Source organism: Sturnira hondurensis, unplaced genomic scaffold (genome assembly GCF_014824575.4).
Source record: "Sturnira hondurensis isolate 20B ecotype Veracruz unplaced genomic scaffold, ASM1482457v3 Scaffold0022319, whole genome shotgun sequence".
NCBI lineage: Eukaryota > Metazoa > Chordata > Mammalia > Chiroptera > Phyllostomidae > Sturnira > Sturnira hondurensis.
Window position 1 is genome coordinate 3,329,298 of NW_028094950.1, and position 7,251 is coordinate 3,336,548.

Here is a 7,251-nt window from a genome sequence, read left to right on the forward strand (position 1 = left end):
ATGCTTACCCTAGACTGAGATTTTTAGGGACTGTTTTTATCACCTATCATCATTCAGTTCTAGTGTGGGAAAAAATATATTTTGCTTTGAATTTAATACCAACCAATACAGGGCGAGTGCCTTGAATAATCTGCTGGGGTCTTGCCCCGTGGATACCAAAATAAGAAAGGCATAATCCAGGCCTTCAGGATGCATATTTGTACAGTAGAGGTGACAGAAAGAAAACGGCCAACTCTAAGGTAACATGATGACAAAGGTAAAGAAGCAACTAATGTGAACTGGATAAATTATCCCACTAGGGGTTTTAAGAGCTATGTGTTTTAAGGAACTGAGCAAGGTTAGTTTGCATGAAACAGACATGTCAACAGTTCGTTTCACAGGAAAAGCGGGTGGCCTTCACAGACCAATTTTGAAAATGGAGTACATAGCCAAAAGTAAAATGTGGACCCAAATATTCAGAAGTTCCTTCATCAGTTAGATTTGCAACAAAAATTGATATTAATGGAATAAGTAATTCCATTGGAAGGTGGATGCACAGGATATACCACTATCAGCACACTAGCAAAATTTGTATAGCATTGAAATTTAAGAGTTGCGATGTCTAATGTCCAAAAGAAAAAGTATATGAGGCTTCCACAGTCACCAGAAAGACAAACATACATGCCGTTCACTTTAGTGGATCTCAGACTTGTCTTAAATCATCAACCTTCTCCTCATGTTGATGTCTTGATTAGCTATCACCATTAAAAAATACCCACACATGAAGTAGAAGAATTCTGGCTGATCAACGTGACCCTGGTATTTGTAAGAATATATTTAGTATAATGTGCACTTATTATGCTTTTAGATAACAGGATGAAAGAATGCAGTATAGTTTCCCCCTCTTGTTAAGGCACTGCCATGGAAGCAGAAACGGAGTGCTGGAAGGAGAATTCAGGTTTACAGGATGAAGGCAGGGAAGTAGGGTCGGGTGGCTGTGTGTCTGAAATGGAGAAGTCTCAAGAAGGAACGCCAGAAATGTCACGCATGCTCTATCCTTGCTCAGTGAAACAGCAACACTTTAGATTGTCTAAAGTAACAGGGACAATGCACATCGTCACAGTCGTGTTCAGTTTCGAAACAGTGTGGATGCGGACTACCAGTAGGATCAAGAGTATATTGAGGATTGTGTTGATACCTGTCTTTATAATCAAGAAATACCAGGGTGGGTGGCGGTGAGGTCAATGAACTTCTTTTACAAAGCTATTTCTGTGTATTACGTGTGACAGACTTGGTGACTATCTGTTTACGTTATTTGTTGAAGAGACCATGCATTTAAGTTTAAATGAAATCAGCAAAGAAGAAAATAGATGTATGGACATGTGATTTGGAGATTAACACTAGTCTCAAAATGTAAATAAAATGTGGCACGTGAAGAAAAAAATCATACTTTAAGTGCTGGAGGGACGTGGAGGAGGGAGGTAACGAATGGAAATTCTGTATTGTTTCAGAGGACAAAACCAAGGCTTAGAATTTACAGGGAGATGAAACTTGGCACGCTGGAAGGGAGGACCTTCCGTCCAGAACTTGAGATATCCAATATGGAAATGAGCTGCTTCAGGATAACGAACTCACAAGGACAGCCTGTTCAAGCAGCTCTCGGATTACTGCCTCTCGGGATGTCACAGAAGGAATTGATTTGTGCGCGTGACTGGGCTGGATCAGTGGCGTCCCATTTGTTTTTAAGGAGTGGAAATTTTTTCAGCTCACCTTTTACATAAAAGCACCACATTTAAAATATACATATACAATAAATAGAGGGCCCTCTTGGTGAGCCCCCACCCTCTGGGTCTCCTCAGCTCTCAAAGGACCGGCCCTTGGGACCTCCTTAGAATTCCAAGGGCCTGAACAATCCCGGTCTTCACTGCACAATATCTAAGGATTTATGATTCCTTTTGCTTCCAGGATTCCATGATTATTCTGTATAGGAGTCGTTCTTGTGTGAAATGGTTCATCACTAGGTTTCTTTTCTTTTTCTCTTAATTCTTTAATTTTTCTCTTAATGGATTCCTAAAACACGTGGAGTGTCACAAATTAGGCTGAGAAACTTTCAGCTTGGAGTTTAGTGTAGATCCGTCTAAACACACGTTTTGACCAGTCAGGATATAGAAATAATGAGGTGTTTTTTTTTCACCCCCAAAGGAAGACTTTCTGAGATCTAGGAATATAGGCTTTAGATTCAAACTACTCGAAATCAGATCGTATGACAATGAGGAAGTGCAGCATTAAGTAACCAGCCCCCGATAACTTTGATCAGCTTGTATCTAGTGTGTTAGGGAATTACGTGTGTTCTTTCAACTCTGTCTGGCCATACAGGCCCTTTTGAAGCTCACCTGTAGGCAGTTAATCTTACTGGGTTCATTGATTTATAACAGGGAGAAAAACGCTCTTGTGGATCCAAATAACTTCAACTTGAAAAAGTTTCAGTCAAGTGATTTTGTCCATAAGCCACTAAGAAAATTAAAGAGATGTCAAACAGAGAACAGATGTCTCGTAGGGTCGTTGCTGGGCAGGTGCAAAAACGCGTGACCCAGTCGATCGCTTGGGAGACCCAACATGTTTACTAACCTAAAAAAGATGGCGACAACAAGCAGATAATGATTTCTTAATCAGCGCAGAGAAAAGATGGCAGTTCTGATTTGAAAAAAAAAAATGAGACTTTTTTTTTTATCCGCCTCTCTGGTGTGTATGTGCTCTTAGCAGGCCAAACGGCAGTTAATTTAGAGAAGAGAGAGGCATCCATGTGTGTGTTCGCTGCCCCTTAGTTCTGAGCAAGGAGCTGAAGGCATTCTGTTTGCGCTTCACCTGCAGAGTATATGGATAAAATGTGGTGGGTGTTTTCTCCTTGCAATATTGTGAGTAGTCTGTTAGAAGCATCGTACTAATCATAATAAAGCAACATGGGTGCATCTGGGGTCACAGATGGTCTGGCCTATCGTGTGAGCAACTGCATTTTACCCCAGAGCCAATGGGACTCATGGAAGTTTTAAGCACAGACAATATAAAAATGGACTGAGCAATGTGCAGACCACTCAGGGATGTTTGGATTGAGTAGTTTACAGGCCGCACGAGGATGCCATAGGCAAGGCGGAGTCTGGATGTGAAGAGAGAGCTGAGAGAGACAAATCTGTAGGGATATTTGAAACAATCTAGGTAGAGAAGATGAGTGTCTGAATTAAGGAAGTAATAGGAGGGATGGATGCTGGGACGAGCTGTGCCAAGGTATTGATTGAGGTGTAAAATTGACAGGGCACTGTGACTGAGGGATAATGAGGACTGAGAAGAAAGGTTTAGGATTGCCCCCCAGGTTTTTGGCTTGGATTATTAGATAAAAGTTATGCAATTAAACAATAAGGGCAATTCAGGGGAAAGTTCAGGAGTGGATGTAGTTCAACGTAGCACATGTTGAGTTGGAAGCACTTGGGGGGCCACTTAAGCCATGACATCTAGTACCAGGAGGCCTGAGTAAAGGGACAAATTTGGGAATGAAGGCAGTAAAAGAAAGTCCTGCCTCTGTTTTGAAAAACTCAAGGGGGAACTGTAGAAAGAAGAGGAAAAAAGTATCAAGCACTTAGAAAATAAGAAAATAAGGGCTGGAGAGAGGAAAGAGGGGGTGCAAGAAGGTACTTGGGGTACAATAGAAGAATGAGAGAAAGAGAAAGAAATCTGTGAAGTAGAAGGAACCCTAGGAGAAATGGTGGATTGGGAGGCTAAGGCATCGACTACTCCGGGAAGGAGCAGGAAAGGCTTCCTTCCAACCCACACATCTATCCATTTGCAAGCCCTGCTGATGACGTCCCCGAAGCTCCAGTCTCCACTGGTCTGCGACGCCATCCCTGTCAGCCAAGCCCCTGCCAACATCAACTCTCTACGTGATGGCCTCTTAACTGGTCTCTTGCCTTCACTCTAATCTTAAATCATAGCCAGAGTACTTTATTTAAAACATAAATTATGTCATGTCACTTCTCTGCTTATAAACCTTCCATCACTTCTCCTTATAAATAGAAAAGAAATGCATATTTTTATCATGGCCAAAAAAACCCCGGCAAAATCTGCCCCCTGCTGGTCTCTCCCTCCCTCTCCGTGCCACTCCCGTTCTTGGCTTCTCTTGGTCTCCATTCTGTTCCAAGAGGCAACAAGTTCTTCCCAGCCACGCCCCTCTCTCCCCTGAAATGTTAGTGTGCCTTGTCCATTCTCCCCCGACCACTCTGTCCCTCTCTACTGTGCCTTAAGCGTCAGAAGTGAGGTGCACGGTGTGAACGGTCAGGGAGACACCCAAAGAAAAGGCTCACAAGGGAAGGAAAGAATGGGGATTATCTCTATACCAGAGAACTGCAGCTCTTACCTACACAGACACGTGTGTACACGCCTCTCAAAATCAGTTTTAGAACATATTCCACCGGAAGTACCCACCTTCTCCTTTGCCCCCAAGCCCCTCCCTTACTACCTGCCAACAGATGGGGCCACCTTTTGATTTTTGTTACCAGCCTTTGGCACTTCCCTAACCCTCGCCATATGCCCTCCTGGGGGAAATGATGCTAAATTTGGGGCTTGACTAGACTGCAATCTGCGACGTAGCCTGTGTGGCTGTTAAACCTGTCCTTTTGTCTTTCCCACGGTAAATTACCTCCGCATCTGCTAGCACCGCGACCGGCAGAGAGAAGAGCCGGCCTTTGTCAGCTCGTTCTAGAAAGGGCATTTTCTTTGATGGGAATTCACGGGATTTAGCTATGTTTTCTGCTTCTCCATTTATCCGATATCTTTAAAAATATTATTTTAAAGTAGTTTTTCTATTTTTTCCCCCAGTGGTTGCAAGCAAAAATGTTGAGTTACGACGTCCTGCTAGGTACTATTTGAAAATGGAAGTTGATTTTCTTAGTAAAAACGGTTTTTAAAGAGATTTGCCAGCAAGTACTTATTGACCACCTGTTTTATTCTTAACATTGTGCTGAAGGAGTTAGAAAAAGAATCTAAGCAATGGGTCTTAACCAAGGTGGCTAATGTCCGTCTGAGAAGGAAAAATGTACCCAAGTGAAGGGATTGGAGGTCATGGCAGCGTCGCCGGATATAATGGGAAAGTCACTCGCTTAAGGCACTTTGTCTTCTAGATCTCGGTTTCTGCAGCAGGAGATGGGAGGTTTGATTTCAGTTAGTGGTTATCAGACATTGTATTAAATACACTGAGCCAGACGATGGGGCTGGCCCGCTGAGTGGCTGCCCGGGACATCCATCTATATGAGGTGTTAAAACAGCAGTGGAAACAAGATAAGATGGAGAAAATGGAATTTATCGAGACCCGTCTCAGGAAGAGCGCCATGTGTGATCCGAGAGTAAGCTGTTTGGGATGCTGGGCGAGATTCCCAGGGAGCAAGCTTTAGAAACAGCAGTCGGAGGACAAACCCTACCACAGGGAGGGACTCTCGTTTGCCACGGGGCTGTCCTTCTAAACTGCAAGCTTGGGCTGCATCCAAGATGCTTGGGACAACAGGGGCAAGGCTGGACCTCACCACTAGCAGTCTTGTCTTCCTGCCCCTTCACACAGTATTCAGTCCTTCTACATAAACGAACAAATATTTTAAAAATACAGTCTGCCTGGGACACATGAGGATTAGCGCTGCTCACCTCAGCCTAGTTCTGCAGCAAATATCTCCTTTACAAATGCAGTGTTACGTAGGGCCCCAGAATAAAAAACAGACCAAAGGAAAGCACCTTGGTTAATCTAGATGGACGGGCACAAGGCTTTGTGTGCTCAGCTTCCCTTCAAACCTGGTGAAAAAAGTGTTGTCAGATCCCAGTCCACAGTGAAATACTCTTTAGATATTACCGACCTAGATAATTTCTACCTTTTTTAAAGCATTAATATTCTGTCATGCTGTGATAAGGTACAAACCTTTAGAGAATCAGCTTGTAGTATTTTATTTCTTAAATTCTCAGATGTCATTCATCAATGTTGATATAATTAACAGTCATTTTGAGAAAAATGAAACACATGTTCAATGCACAATTTTCCTTTTTTGACAGTTAAAGCATAAAAGTTTTATTGCCTATTTATTGTATTTTGTACTCTTGAAGTAATTTGACTTTTAAGAGCTGTAAGTTATAAAAATATGGACACTTCACAAGTTTATGAGTCACCCCTGTGTAGGGGCCGTGCTCATCTCTGTACTATTCTAGTTTTAGTGTATGTGTGGCCAAAGCGAGCGCTGCATGTATGATTTTCCCCATATTTCCTCTTTGCCTTATTTTATTTCATTTCATTTTTATTGTTGTTTAAGTCCAGTTGTCTCCTCTGTTTCTTTTTTTAAGCTTATGTCCTGAAAGTTTTCTCAAATTCTTTCTTCCAGCCCTTGTATTAAATAACATATTTTTATGTCCAAGAACTCTTTCTTGTTCTTTGCACTTTTAAAAAATAATGGTAACCTGTTCTTGTTTTACGAATGCCCTCTCTTCTTAAACTTTTCTGAGGCTGTTAGCATTCTTTTGACGTTTGTTTCTCTTTTCTGGACTACCTTCTGTTTGCTTCTCAGGTTTTGTTTGCATTCTATTCCTTCACTTTGGGATATCTGGTTCTCTGTAAGTTTCCCAGAAGCCTTGACTAAAAGTCTTATTTAACAACAAGGAAACAGCACCCTTAGATGACACACTAGATCAGATGGATTTAATTGGCATTTTCAGAGTATTTAACTCCAACGCAGCAGAATATACATTCTTTTCAAGCTCATATAGAGTATTTTCTGGGATAGAACACGTGTCAGGATACAAAACAAGTCTCAATAAATTTCAGTAAATTTGAGAATACTGAAATCAAATCAAGCATCTTCTCTGACCATAATGGCATGAAACTAGAAATCAGTCTTAAGAAAACCACTGTAAAAGGCACAGACATGGAAACTAACAACATGTGACTAAAAATAAATGGGTCAACAATGAGATCAAGGAAGCAATCAGAAGATACCTTGAAACAAATGAAAATGAGAACACAACAATCTAAAATCTATGGGACACAGTAAAGCAGCCTGAAGAGGAAAATTCATACCATTAGCCTATCTTGAGAAACAAGAAAAATCTCAAATAAACATTTTAACTTTACACTTAAAGAAACTAGAAAAAGAACAACAAAGCCCAAAGTGAACAGAGGTAAGGAATAATAAGGATCAGAGCAGAAATAAATGAAAAAAATACAAAAAAATCAATAAAACCAAGGGTTGGTTT

The 7,251-nt window shown here is 41.4% G+C and overlaps 1 non-coding gene across 1 annotated transcript; it reads right to left on the reverse strand.

The window, feature by feature from the left end:
• Nucleotides 1-6,139: 6,139 nt before the first annotated feature.
• LOC118979447 (U6 spliceosomal RNA) lies at nt 6,140-6,241 on the reverse strand. The gene has a single exon (XR_005064918.1). It is a non-coding gene; the product is annotated as a U6 spliceosomal RNA (small nuclear RNA).
• Nucleotides 6,242-7,251: the final 1,010 nt, after the last annotated feature.